Below are 11638 nucleotides of genomic sequence, written 5' to 3'. Positions count from 1 at the left end.
CACAGGTACCCTTCCTAATGTTTTATAATGCCTGGAGAATCCAACCCATCCCAGCACGGCAAGGAGGCAAAGCTAGGCCAGGGAGGATGGGGCCATATCGGGCTTGGTTCTGCCTTACAGCTGGTGGTCAGGAACTGAGGACATGTCCCCAGGTCCCACCATGGCCAACCTGTCCAGACCCTAGAATCCAGATGCTCAAAACTGGAAGGAAGCTGACAGTAAGATATGTCCAAGGCTTTGGGGAGCCCAACAGCCAACCCTCATAGCTTTAGCTCACAGACAAAACAAGCAACAGTTTTATGACCTTACAACATCTACAGGCTGGGCGCAGTGGTTCACACCTGTAATGCCAGCACTTTGGGAGGCCGGGGCAGGTGGATCACGAGGTCAGGAGATACAGACCATCCTGGCCAACATGGTGAAACCCTATCTCTACTAAAAATATAGCTGTGCCTGGAGTCCCAGCTACTCGGGAGACTGAGGCAGGAAAACCGCTTGAACCAGGGAGTCGGAGGTTGTGGTGAGCTGAGATCGCACCACTGCACTCCAGTCTGGGTGACTGAGTGAGACTCCGTCTCAAAAAAACAAAAACAAAAACAAAAACAGAAACAAAAACATCTACAGAAACCACCTAAACCTGTCTGACCAGTACATTCAGGCAGTAAGTCTGAGTCAAATTTAATACCGACAATTCTGAAGACGTTTAATTTTATTTTGCCAACAATTTAAACTAATTTTATTTACCAGAGATTACTAGAGTCACATGAGCTAAAAAGCATTTGAGTTAGTTTCTATTTTTCTGATAAAGTATTTTGATTTAAGCACTTACTTTTTCATTAAGCTAACTAATTAGAGCTCTTTCGTCTATTTTGGTAGTGAAATATCACATACACGTGACACATACAAACATACAGACAGAAGAAGATTTTATAGCTTTACAAGATTCTTCATTTGCTAGTTTTCCTCCCCCCTGCAGACAGACTATCAAGCTCTAAGCAGTTCTTAGCTAGGCAACATGAAATTTGTACTTTCAAAGACAGGACTTTTTGGTAAAAATTTACACTTCAAAGACACAGAACTTAGATATAAACACCATTATTTGCCAAGACAAAAAGGGGTACGTAAAAGCCCAGTCAAGACAAGCTTTCCGGGAAAAGTATCTTAAACAAATGTAAGGTTTGTTATGTAAACTTTAAGACATCTTCCTTGTTGGAAAGTTTGTGGTGGTTTAAGTGTGGGGATGCAGATGCCCTTACAAATGGAGATTTTTTTACATATATACATTTATTTTACAAAGAATTTCAAAATAGCCAGCTAAATTCCAGAAAATAGTTTGGGGACCAATCTAATTAGATTGGTCTTTTTAAATTAGGTTGTTTCTTGATTAGATTATTGAGCCCTTTAACAGGGTGAAGGCAGCCTTTTCCATGCTTGGACTTAGGAAGTCTCTTTTTACCTCAGGGCCTATCTTTTATAAACACTTTCGTTAGCTTGTTTTTTTCTTTTGAACCAAAGGTACCTTTTCAAATAGTTCACCAAAAGCAATAACCCTTAACCAAGTTATGACTTGGTTAGTCAAAGATGAACCAGGCATCTCCAAGAGGTGCAAAAAAGCAGTCCTCACAAGATCCAGAACGACCCCAAAGTCAGCTCAAAGATAAAAAGTCTTTTTAGCCACAAATGGAATACAACCTATTCTTCTAACTGGCATATTTTCTAGGATCTCAGCTTCTCAGCTGAGCACCTGTGCATAAAGGCCCAAAGGCCCCATATGCCCCATAGAAGGAAAAAGACAGGGAATCAAATCATGTTTTAGGTTACATTTTTGCCCTTTAATTTTGTCAAGAGAGTTTCCAAGGCTATTCATGACACTCCTAAGTGTCCATGGAAGGAAAAAGGATCAATAACAAATGGGTACCCACAAAAGGTCAGGAGTCAAACAATTTAAAACAAATGGGATTACTTCCCTGACTGGGAATTGAACCTGGGCTACAGCCACAAGAGCACAGAATCTCAGCCACTAGACCATAGAGTGCAGGGCTTTTTATAAATCCTACAGGGGATCAAAAGCAGGCAGTTTGAGCATAAAAATTATTTTAGCTTTGTTTCAGATCATGTTTTTGCTCTTTAATTTTGTCAAGAGAATTTCTAAGGCTAGCCATGAAACTATTGTTTTTATATTTTAACTTAATCTTTTTATAAATACAAAGAAGGCATTTGTTTAGGATGAGAGATCTCTAATATATTTTTAAAATTTAGGAGGGTAATTTAAAGGATCTGTTTTCTGGCCATTGACATTTAGAATTTTCAATGGTGTACTCATTTCACAATCCAATAGCCTCTTTATGGAAAGTCCAGAATGTAATTTTCCAGGTGTAGGGTAATTTTTTTTTTTTTTTTTTACCAGTTAAGAACAGGTGTTTCCTGGAAAGGGTAGAGAAGAGGTAATGCCAAATATCCCCCTACGCAAAAAGTTCACTCCCAGGAATAGGCGAAGTTGGCAAAAGACTCTTGTTGCCCCAGATGATCAGGATGATGGTGTTTGTACATATGCTGCCTCCAGCTACCTACAAGTCTGTGGGGGGTTGCTAGTCACAGACCTGTCAATCTGTGACACTGGGCAGACCCTCCTGGAATTGACTTCTCCAGTACTAACCAGGCAACAAGGGTTGAGATGAGAGAAGCCCCACAGCGACTTCTTTTCTTTCTTTTTTTTTTTTTGAGATGGAGTCTCGCTCTGTCGCCCGGTGCAGTGGCGTGATCTCGGCTCACTGCAACCGCCGCCTCCCAGGTTCCAGCGTTTCTCCTACCTCAGCCTCCCAGGTAGCTGGGACTACAGGCACGTGCCACCACACTCAGCTAATTTTTTGTACTTTTAGTAGAGACAGGGTTTCACTATGTTGGCCAGGCTGGTCTCGAACTCCTGACCTCGTGATCTGCCTGCTTCGGCCTCCCAAAGTGCTGGGATTACAGGTGTGAGCCACTGCGCCCAGCCCCCACAGTGACTTCTTAAGACAAACTCCTCCAAGAACTTGACATATTCAGAACAAAATGTGTGTTGAAGCCAGGCACTGCAGCTCATGCCTGTAATCCCAGCACTTTGGGAGGCCAAGGTGGGAGGACTGCTTGAGCCCAGTGAGGCAGAAGAATAGGGTCTGGAGATAGGGAACATAAGGCTGATTCACGCTCACTTCCTAGAACTAAATCAAATGGAGACACTTCAGCGATGACAGGAAATACCCTCTCCATTTACATAGGGCATACACTGAGTAAATGACTTTGTAACTTTACTTCGTCTTCTTCATTTACATAGGACATACACCAAGTAATCAATGGAAACCTCTAGAGGGTATTGAAACCCCAGAATATTCTGTAACGGGGCTCTTGAGCCTCTGTGCTCGGCCCCCTCCCACCCTGTGGAGTGTACTTTCATTTTCAATACATCTCTGCTTTGTTGTTTCATTCTTTCCTTGCTCTGCTTGCACATTTTGTCCAGTTCTTTGTTTAAGACTCCAAGAACCTGGACACCTTCAACCGGTAACACCAGGAGTTCGGGACCAACCTGGGCAACACAGCGAGACCCTGTTGTTTTTTAATGTGTGTACTTTCATTGGGACAGGAAAGAGACCTTGTCTCTATAAAAAATTTCAAAACTGGCCAGGTGTGGTGGCAACCACCTGTAGTCCCAGCTACTCAGAAGGCTCAGGTGAGGGGACTGCTTGAGCCCTGGAGGTTGAGGCTGCAGTAAGTCATGATTATGCCACTGCCCTCCAGCCTGAGTGGCAGAGCAAGACCCTGCCTCCAAAAAAGTATGTTGATCGGAACGACAAACTGAGCAGTCTGCAGGGCTGGCTTGAGTAAGTGGGCTTCTAGGGGCTTAGGCTCCTGTTCTACCCCTCTTTGTGACAGAATGACACAGAAAGATGAAGACGAAGGAAAACACTATTTCAGTGAGGAAACGGGATCAAACAATAAATATTCGTTACCAAAAACTACCAAAAAGCACACCAGAGTTCTACACCCCAAACTAGTCACACAAATCCTTTTCTCCCTGAATGAGTCAGTTCTCTGCTGCTAACAAAGACATACCCGAGACTGGGTAATTTATAAAGGAAAGAGATTTAAAGGACTCACAGTTTCACATGGCTGGGGAGGCCTCACAATCATGGTGGAAGATGAAGGAAGTGCAAAGGGATGTCATACATGGCGGCAGGCAAGAGAGAGCGTGTGCAGGGGAACTCCCCTTTATAAAACCATCAGATCTTGTGAGACTTACTCACTATAAGGAGAACAGCACGGGAAAAACCTGCCTCCATGATTCCATTACCTCCCGCCGGGTCCCTCCCATGACGTGGGGGTTACTACAATTCAAGGTGAGATTTTTGTGGTGACACAGAGCCAAACCATATCACTCCCATTAATCGAGATTATGTAGAGGAGATAAACGGTTATTTTTTCCTGTCTGCTCAACTGGGTTTCACAAGAAGACAGGCTGGGAGCCTGACTGTTGAGGAATTCTCACCCTTTTGCCCGTTGTCAAGCCCTGGGTTCCCTTCACTGTGGCTTCTAGAAGAGCGGAGCGGCTTTGGTGAGCCCGCCCACAGCGCCAAAACTGTAGGATCCAAGCGAAAGCTTCCCCTTTGCCTTCTGAAGGTTCACGGAAAAACCACCTCACAAAAGAGTTTTAGAAATGGCATACAGTTATCCACGTGCACACAGGGGAGAACCCCAGAGTGATTACCCCCTTCCTGAGAGAGAGAAAGCCTCAAGGAAAAACTCACCACTTCATGGAGGAGTGAGAGTATCTAGCTGAACAGAACTCAGGACCGGAATTGTGTGGGAAGTCTGAGACTCAGGAGGAAGGCACCCAGTTGTCTTCCATCTTGGAGGCCTGGAGGGGCTCAAAGGGCTTTTGCTGGTACCCTCAGGGTCCCTGCAATGTTCCAGGCAAAGAGTGGTGGAGAGATGGGAAAAATGGAGGTGGAATCCAAGTGGGGGAGCAGGGAGATACAGGGCTCTCTGTTTTAGGGTCTGAGAGTCTTTCAAGCTTTCAGAGACATGGTTAATTGTTCCGGTTAGTCTCCTTTAAAAATTTAGAGACTGCCAATTGCATTTGGAGCTTTCAAAAATGCTGATTTAAAGGAAAGCCTCTGAGTGTTTTTGAGAAGTCGAGACTCCTCTTTGTTCTAATTGTGCGCATAGTTTAATTTAGATGCATCTCTCAGGTCGATCTTGTCTGGGGGCAAAATTTGACAATACCAATCCTTGGTAGTGATTAGTAATGTCCATGAACCAGGGGCACTGGTGGAGGACTTAGGGCTATATCAGGAAAGTGGTCCATTCCATCCAGGGGTGGGGCAGGAGGGCCCCCGGGGGTGTGCTATTGACCCCAGACTCACTGGGTGTAGGATTGAAGTATAGACATTGGGGTCAGCCTTGTAAGATTTACCTCACCTCCCTGAGGCCCTGTTTTCTCAACTGTAAAAACAGTGGTTTGGCAGGTTCGATGATATGCTAACAGCAACTTTTTTTTTTTTGAGACAGAGTCTTGCTCTGTCGCCCAGGCTGGAGTGCAGTGGCCAGATTTCAGCTCACTGCAAGCTCCGCCTCCCGGGTTCACGCCATTCTCCTGCCTCAGCCTCCCGAGTAGCTGGGACTACAGGCGCCTGCCACCTTGCCTGGGTAGTTTTTTTGTATTTTTTTAGTAGAGACGGGGTTTCACCATGTTACCCAGGATGGTCTTGATCTCCTGACCTCATGATCCGCCCGCCTCGGCCTCCCAAAGTGCTGGGATTACAGGCTTGAGCCACCGCGCCCGGCCAACTTTTTTTTTTTTTTTGAGACGGAGTCTCACTCTATTTCCCAGGCTGGAGTGCAGGCAATGGTGCGATCTCAGCTCACTGCAACGTCTGCCTCCCAGGTTCCAGCGATTTTCCCACCTCAGCCTCCAGAGTAGCTAGGATTACAGGCACTTGCCACCACATCCGGCTAATTTTTTGTATTTTTAGTAGAGACGGGGTTTCACCATCTTGGTCAGGCTGGTCTTGAACTCCTGACCTGAAGTGATCCACCACCTCGGCCTCCCAAAGTGTTGGGATTACAGGCATGTGCCAGCGTGCCCAGCCACAACAGCAACTTCTAAAAGGATGAATATTGGCTGGGCATGGTGGCTCACACCTGTAATCCCAGCACTTTGAGGGGCTAAGGTGGGCAGATTACTTGAGGCCAGGAGTTTGAGACCAGCCTGGGCAACATGGTGAAACCCCATCTCTACTAAAAATACAAAACTTAGCCAGGTGTGGTGGTGCGTACCTACATGTAGTCCCAGCTACTCAGGAGGCTGAGGTAGGAGAATCATATGAACCTGGGAGGTGGAGGTTGCAGTGAGCCAAGATAGTGCCACTGCACTCCAGCCTGGCAACAGAGCAAGACTCTGTCTCAAAAAAAATAAAAAGTAAAAGGATGCAGGCTGGACACAGTGGCTCAAGCCTGTAATCCCAGCACTTTGGGAGGCTGAGACAGGAGGATTTCTTGAGCTCAGGAGTTTGAGACCAGCCTGGGCAACATGGCGAAACCCCATCTCTACAAAATATACAAAAATTAGCTGCATGTGGTGGCGCGCACCTGTAATCCCAGCTACTTCAGAGGCTGAGGCAGGAGAATCGCTTGAACCCAGGGGGCAGAGGTTGCAGTCAGCTAAGATTAGGCCACTGCACTCCAGCCTGGGCAACAAGAGCAAGTCTCTTTCTTAAAAAAAAAAAAAAAAAAAAGGATGCATATTATGTGCCTGTCACATTATATACTTATTAGGTGTGGGTGATCATGTAAATTTTGTGTGCCTCAGTTTCCCAATGTGTAAAATGGGAATAAGGACAGCACCAATCTCAGAGGGTTACTATGTGAATTAAATGTGAAGTGCTTACAATAGTGCTTAGCATATTCTAAATTTCTCATAAATGTTAGCTATTGTTTTTTATGTTTCTGATCACAAATAGGTCCTGAAAACAGATATTAGTATACCCATAGTTACAGATAAAACAAGTGCTTTGAGAGATTAAATAACTTCCCTAAACTATGAGGCTAGGATTCAATAGAACTGGCGCCCCCAGGGTATGAGCATCTCCTCCTGATGCAAGCTGTTGGCAGGAAGTGTAGGTGAACCTCTCCATAGGGCTGCTTGAGTGTCCTTACAACATGGCGTCCAGCTCCTCCAGAGTGAGTAAGCTAAGAGGGAGCAAGGTGAAAGCTACAGTGCCTTTATGACCTAGTCTTGGAAGTCACACATCATTACTTATGCCACATTCATTCTATTCTTATTTTATTTATAGAGACAGGGTCTTGCTCTGTCACCCAGGCTGGAGTGCAATGGCATGATCACGGCTCACTGCAACTTCCAAGGCTCAAGCAGTCCTCCCACCTCAGCCTCCTGAGTAGCTGGGACTACAGGTACATGCCACTAGGGCTCACAAAGTTTTGTATTTTTTTGTAGAGATTGGGTTTCACTATATTGCCCAGGTTGGTATCGAACTCCTGGGTTCAAGTGATCCTCCAGATTTGGCCTCCCTAAGTGCTAGGATTACAAGCATGAGCTACTGTGCCCAGCCTCATTCTACTCATTGGAATAGAGTTGCTAGTTTAAGCAAAACTAAAACAAAACGATGCCCAGTTAAATTTGAATTTGAGATAAACAATGAATACACTTTTAGTGTAAGTCTATCTCATGCAGTATTTGGGACATACTTATTCTAAAATTTATTTGTTGTTTATCTGAACTCAAATTTCATTGGGTATCATATATCTTCTCTGGAAACCCTGTGTTAGAAGCAAGTCATTTTGTCCAGCCCACCACTCAAGGGAATGGCTTCCACTTTTGTTTTATTTTTTTCCAAGCAAGCTGGTGAGAAAAATGTGGTGGCTTCCACTTTTGAAGGGAGGAATGTCCAATAATTTGTGGAGATATTTTTCAACCACCACAAGCAGGGTTTTGAAAAAGTTCACCTGGTTCTGGGGTCTGTGGATAATTGCATGCGAGCCTAACAGGATGAAGCAGTAGTTCAGGGACAAGCAAGGTTTTCTTCCAAATGGTCTTGCACATTTACCAGAAATCACACACATTATCTTATTGAAGCCTCAGACAGCTCTGTGGAGCAGGTGAGGGTGGCAATTACAATCCCCATTTTACAGTCGAGGAAACAGATTAAGCACCTGCTCCAAGGTGATATGGGCAGAAATGGTGGAGGGGGCAACAAATTCTCCTAATCTCAAGTCTGGCATTTGTTCTGCTCCACCCAGTCATGTCCTGACAGAGTACTGATGTCTCCACTACGTAAGATGTCTTAGATTCATTTTCTATCTTCTGTTGTGTTGTTATCTCAAATAGGTGATGGGATTTGTGGATCCTTGCAGCAGTGCTGGGTGATGACAGACTATCGGAGAAGCTGAGGCTGGAGGGCAGTTTTCTCTCCCTACATCCACAAGCTCTAAGATCCATCCTGGCTGAGACCATGGGCTTCAACCCACTCCTCAGACCCTTTGTGTTGACTGGTTCCAGAATACTGACAGGAACCTCACTCATTTTCACCAGAAGGCCATCAGCCTCACATGAGAAAGCTGAGGAACAGTCAGCACAAATAGATAATTACCCTTCTATAATTTGTATTATAAGGAATTTTAGGCTGGGCATGGTGGCTCATGCCTGTAATCCCAGCACTTTGGGAGGCCAAGATGGGCAGATCACTTGAGGCCAGGAGTTCCAGACCAGCCTAGGCAACATGGGGAAACCCTGTCTCTACTAAAAATACAAATATCAGCCGAGCGTGGTGGCACATGCCTGTAGTCCCAGCTACTCAGGAGGCTGAGGCAGGAGAACTGCTTGAACCTGTGAGGCAGAGGCTACAGTGAGCCAGGATTGCGCCACTGCACTCCAGCCCGGGTGACAGAGTGAGACTCTGTCTCAAAAAAAAAAAAAAAAAAAAAAAAAAAAAAAAAATTTCGATATACAGAAAATCTGAAAGAAATGGATATCCATACTCCTTCCACCTACACTCAGTAATTCTTACTATCTTTTCCCTGTTGGCTCTGCCAATCTTTTAGCCTATTTTTATTGTGTATTTTGATTCACTCCTAAGTACTTTGTAACCTGCATTATCTACGTACATGCTCCTATGTAACCATAATTCTATAATCACACATAAGAGAATTAACCATGATTTGCTAATGTCATCTAACACTGAGTTCATGTTCAAATTTCTCCTGTTGTATCCAAAATATCTTCCATATCCAATCAAGGCTCATCCATATGCCTCTTCAGTTTCTTTCTTTCTTTTATTTTATTTATTTATTTTATTTTTATATTTTTTTGAGACGGAGTCGCGCTCTGTCGCCCAAGCTGCAGTGCTGGAGTGCAGTGGCACGATCTCAGCTCACTGCAAGCTCCGCCTCCCGGGTTCACGCCATTCTCCTGCCTTAGCCTCCCAAGTAGCTGGGACTACAGGAGCCCGCCACTACGCCTGGCTAATTTTTTGTATTTTTTAGTGGAGACAGGGTTACACTGTGTTAGCCAGGATAGTCTCGATCTCCTGACCTCGTGATCCACCCGCTCAGCCTCCCAGAGTGTTGGGATTACAGGTGTAAGCCACCGCGCCCGTCCTATTTATTTTTTGTGAGAGGGAGTCTCACTCTGTTGCCCAGGCTGGAATGTATTAGCACGATCTCTGCTCACTGCAACCTCCACCTCCCAGGTTCAAGCTATTCTCCTGCCTCAGCTTCCAGAGTAGCTGGCATTACAGGGGACTGCCACCACACCCAGCTAATTTTTTTTGTATTTGTAGTAGAGACGGGGTTTCACCATGCTGGCCAGGCTAGTCTCAAACTCCTGATCTCAGGTGACCCACCCACCTTGGCCTCCCAAAGTGCTGGGATTACAGGCATGAGCCACCATGTCCTACTAGTTTCTTTTAATCTAGAACAGTAACCTCTCATGAGATCAGGCCACTTATCTTGTAGATGGCTGTTTTAGTCTGTTCTCATGCTGCTAATAAAGACATACCTAAGACTGGGTAATTTATAAAGGAAAGAAAATTGACTCACAGTTCAGCACAGCTAGGGAGTTCTCAGGAAACTTACAATCATGGTGGAAGGGGAAGCAAATATGTTCTTCTTCACATGGTGGCAGACCGAGAAGTGCAGAGTGAAGGTCGGGGGAAAGCCCCTTATAAAACCATCAGATCTCATGAGAAATCACTATCATGAGAACAGATGAGGGTAACTGCCCCCTGATTCAATTACCTTCCACTGGGTCCCTTCCATGACACGTGGGGATTATGGGAACTACAATTCAAGATGAGATTTGGGTGAGGACACAGCCAAACCATATCAGTGGTTCCATGTTCTGGATTCCCAGCATAAAGACATTTCCTGGGTTCCAATATAGTTGGATGTGGTCCTGTGACCAAGTGCTATTCAATGACATATATGTGAAAGTATTGTGTGAAGTTTCTGGAAAGTCTGCTGCTGCCTGGAATACGGGTATGATGGCTGGAGCTCTGGCATCTATTTTAGACCTAAGGATCAGGGTCACCCTGCAAGGATGATGGAGGCAAAAGCTGGAAAGAGCTTAATGCTGCTGCCAATACCAGCTCTGTCTGCCTACTTCCCCACCCCTTTTACTTGAGAAAACAGAACCTTGTGTATCTGTGTTTTTTTAATTAAAAATTTAAAAAATATTTTTTAGACAAGGTCTCACTTGCTCTGTCACCTAGGCTGGAGTACACTGGCATGATCATGGCTCATTTCAGCCTCAATCTCCTGGGCTCAAGTGATCTTCCCACCTCAGCCTCCAGAGTATCTGGGACTACAGGTGTATGCCACCACACCTGGCTAATTTTTGTATTTTTTGTAGACATAGGGTTTCACTATGTTGCTCAGGCTGGGACCTTGTGTGCTTTAATCCCTGTTAAGTCAATTAGTCAAATTAAATCCTAGCTAATAAGCCAGATTGAGGTCTACTATCATTTTATATTTGCTTAGAAGAGATGTTATGTGCTTCCTACTTGGCTAAAACATGTTTCAGGATTTCTCTTTCCTCCAGGTGCAGATCTCTGGTCCCAACACACCATAAGAACATTCTGAGAGAATAATGTTACCTACCCTCTAGTCTGGGCCACCTATAATGTTGAATGAGTCTTGGCAGCCAGGGAAAATTTCTGTAAGAACCTTGTGGTTAGAAATGTAGGAAATAAAGTCACTGTGGCTTGTCACATGCAAGAGGACAGCAGGGGACAGGGGATAGTGGTGTGTGTGCAGGAACAGTGTGGGAATGATCTGGAATTTGTGAAATACCTTGGCAGCAATACAAGGACGAGGCTCCAAAGGGCAGGGCTTCAGGAGAGGAAATGGATGAACACTGCACTTCTTGCATTCCTGCCGGCCACGAAGAGGTTTCCTGAGTGCTGAAAACCCCAGCTGGAAAGTGTCCCCTAGGAAACAAAACGAGTTACAGCGTGTGAAGGTCACCTGGCTGCTGCACCACCTGCCACCCCGTTAATCACTTGAGTTGGTGGGTACAGGAACACAGCTGTGGGCAGAGGGTCAGAACACTTCCTGTCTGCCCCAGGCACGTGGAAGACAGTCTCCTGAG

At 45.2% G+C, this 11638-nt stretch overlaps 1 protein-coding gene across 3 annotated transcripts in view; it reads right to left on the bottom strand.

Annotated features, from left to right (window-relative positions):
• The window catches only part of LOC105491323 (thioredoxin like 4B), a 68888-nt gene that overhangs the window by 8104 nt on the left and 49146 nt on the right, over window positions 1-11638 (bottom strand). Inside the window, exons 5-7 of one of the 3 annotated variants that reach the window (XR_011616560.1) lie at window positions 11341-11477; window positions 4782-4933; window positions 4523-4670 (exon numbers count right to left, since the gene is read on the bottom strand). The gene's annotated coding sequence lies outside the window, so the exon portion shown is untranslated. Of the gene's footprint in view, window positions 1-4522; window positions 4934-11340; window positions 11478-11638 lie in introns of all 3 variants that reach the window. The other 2 variants (XR_011616561.1, XR_011616559.1) reach the window with 2 other exon arrangements.

This window comes from Macaca nemestrina, chromosome 18 (assembly GCF_043159975.1).
Source record: "Macaca nemestrina isolate mMacNem1 chromosome 18, mMacNem.hap1, whole genome shotgun sequence".
Taxonomy (NCBI): domain Eukaryota; kingdom Metazoa; phylum Chordata; class Mammalia; order Primates; family Cercopithecidae; genus Macaca; species Macaca nemestrina.
This window is presented reverse-complemented; position numbering and strand designations above follow the sequence as displayed.